The 2,500-nt window shown below is 45.8% G+C and overlaps 1 protein-coding gene across 2 annotated transcripts in view; it reads right to left on the reverse strand.

The window, feature by feature from the left end:
* Nucleotides 1-2,500, reverse strand: part of LOC125029418 (phosphoenolpyruvate carboxykinase, cytosolic [GTP]-like) — a 63,261-nt gene that overhangs the window by 7,295 nt on the left and 53,466 nt on the right. The window lies entirely within an intron of this gene.

The following is a 2,500-nucleotide window of genomic DNA, read 5'->3' on the forward strand; positions in this document are numbered from 1 at the left end:
CGATGAGTTAAAGCATTCGCGTGCCTAAGCAAAAGGTTCCTTATGGATAATACGATTCTAAAGATAAGAAATGCAACTACAGAACGAAATGTTTGAGCGAATCAATGACGATTTTAGCTAACTATGGGGAAATGATTAACTGTATGAAATTTCGTTCTTCTTTTCACCGTTGTTGCAAGAATTTTCCTTTAAAATACCCCGAAATTCAAGATATACAATAAGGCCATTTCATTACAAGTTATTTATTATAAAAGGTCTGTATCTAACCGCCACATCGAACCAACGAAGCAACCGCACACTAAACACTGAAAAGTCCGTTACACTCTAAATGGGAAAACCACGACCGCCCCCGAATCAACCACAACCCAAATCAATGTACTGAGGAACAGGAGCTTGGAAGTCCGAACAGCGAAATCAGCGTACACTCCGTACTTAACGACTGACGCAGCACACAACGTTCCCGGGACACAAGGTCAGAATCAAAATGAGGGAGACACAGTCGCGCGCTGCCTCGCTACAAGATCAGGAAGTTTATGGGGGGGAGCAGTTTCCTCCGAAATTGGGCCTTGGGCAGCTTTGAAAAAGGGTAGAGAGAGTGTTCAGGAACTCTGGCCTCACGCAGCAACCCTGCTCCTACAGTGTCAACAGGATGGAGGGATGTGAGAGCTTGCAACAAAAGTGCTGAGCCGTGGCCGTGTTTACCCTCCGTGTTGACAAGGGGACACTAGTCTTTTTACCACCCCTTCCTTGCAGGCTAAAGATTTCGTGGGGGGAGAAACGCCGTCATATAGTCCACGTGCCTACCCACATACCCCCCTACTAAAGTCTCCCTGCCCCAAGCTTTGCATCCAACGCCCGTATTACGAAAGGAGAAGGCAAGAAGACTGCGCTGAAACACCTCCGCGTGTAGATAACACCCATTATCGTTGATCAGCATCCTTTATTCATTTCAAATCGATGTGAAAATTTTAATGATTCCCAAAAACCGGTTCTACTTGAATCACTCGCGGGACGTGCTGATTATCAGGTAACCCGCCCCTTTTACTCCACCCATCGTCCCCTCCCCCTCCGGTTTTCCCTCCCGACTCCTTCACCCCTGCTTGCCCTACTGGTAGCATTTCCAACCTCTTGCAACGAGTGGGAAACGATCTTCGTTGCTTTCTATCTATCTATCTATCTATCTATCTATTTATATATATGGGGGGAAGGGGGGGCACGCGCTAACGGGTAAACATTTTCAGAGTTTGTAAATCATTCATTTCTATCATAATCAATAAGGAACTGTGCCAGTCTTGGAGTCAGTCACTCACAATGTGGGTCAAACTGTTGAGCTCAGTTGCAAAGCCACTTGTAGTCTTGATTCTTCAAATAAAGCGTATAAGAAATTTATTACATTGATTCTTAAGTTCTGTGATTAAAGGAAAGGCAAGAGTGCCGTGCATTTTCTCACTGCACCCATTTACAACTTCGTCAGACTGTTTCGACAAGTGCCACATCCCAAGCATCTGCCACCCCTTCCCTCCCCCCCTACTTTTCCGACCCGCCCACTCTACCCCTCCCCCCTTTCTTACCTTCGCTCTGCCTACCTGAAGACGGCACTGAAGGAACTTTCCATTCTCTTTTTTAGCCTATCAAAAGTGTCTGTTTTTCCCATTTTTCTTAATTCGGTTTCTTTGGATCTATCTAGCTATCTTAGTTTTGTTATTCCTGGTTGAGAAATATCAAGCATACTGGAAAATAGTTAATAGTATTGTCTACAAATTGATCATAAAGAGAAGAAAAAGTTATACATAACACAACCCTGATATAAACATTACTAAATTGTAGTACTGTTTATAAACTGGTAAAACAGTTACAGGAAATAAAAGTTATACATTCCATACACAATCTTGATAAAAAAATAATAATAATAATAATTAATAAATAAATAAAATAAGAGGTTTTCATCTGGCGAATTGCTCGCACAGAATCGACATAGTAACAACGGGTGAATTCTTACGTCATACCGGCCGGTGCAGACGGTCACTGGTTTGGCGGAGGGGGGGGGGGGAAGTGGGTGTGAACGTCTGTGTGTGTGTGAGTAGGAGGGGAAGGGTGTTCATCTCTAAGAGAAGTAGCGTGTGAGTATGCGTGCGTGCGTGCGTGCGTGCGTATGTGCGTGTGTGTGTGTGTGTGCGTGTGCGTGTGCGTGTGCGTGTGCGTGTGCGTGTGCGTGTGCGTGTGCGTGTGCGTGTGCGTGTGCGTGTGTGTGCGTGTGCGTGTGCGTGTGTGCGTGTGTGTGTGTGTGTGTGTGTGTGTGTGTGTGTGTGTGTGTGTGTGTGTGTGTGTGTGTGTGTGTGTGTGTGTGTGTGTGGAAGTGAGCTTATGTAAGAGGTAGGCGGCACAGCTAAGCAGGTGTGTTGGGGGGGGGGGGGGGGGGTAACCTAATACAAGTGGAAAGTGGCTGTCTTGTAGGAGGGAATGAGCTTACGTGTGTTTGCAGGAAGGATTAACTCGCTAG

The sequence above is a fragment of the Penaeus chinensis genome, chromosome 10, assembly GCF_019202785.1.
Source record: "Penaeus chinensis breed Huanghai No. 1 chromosome 10, ASM1920278v2, whole genome shotgun sequence".
NCBI classification, from domain to species: Eukaryota; Metazoa; Arthropoda; class Malacostraca; order Decapoda; family Penaeidae; genus Penaeus; species Penaeus chinensis.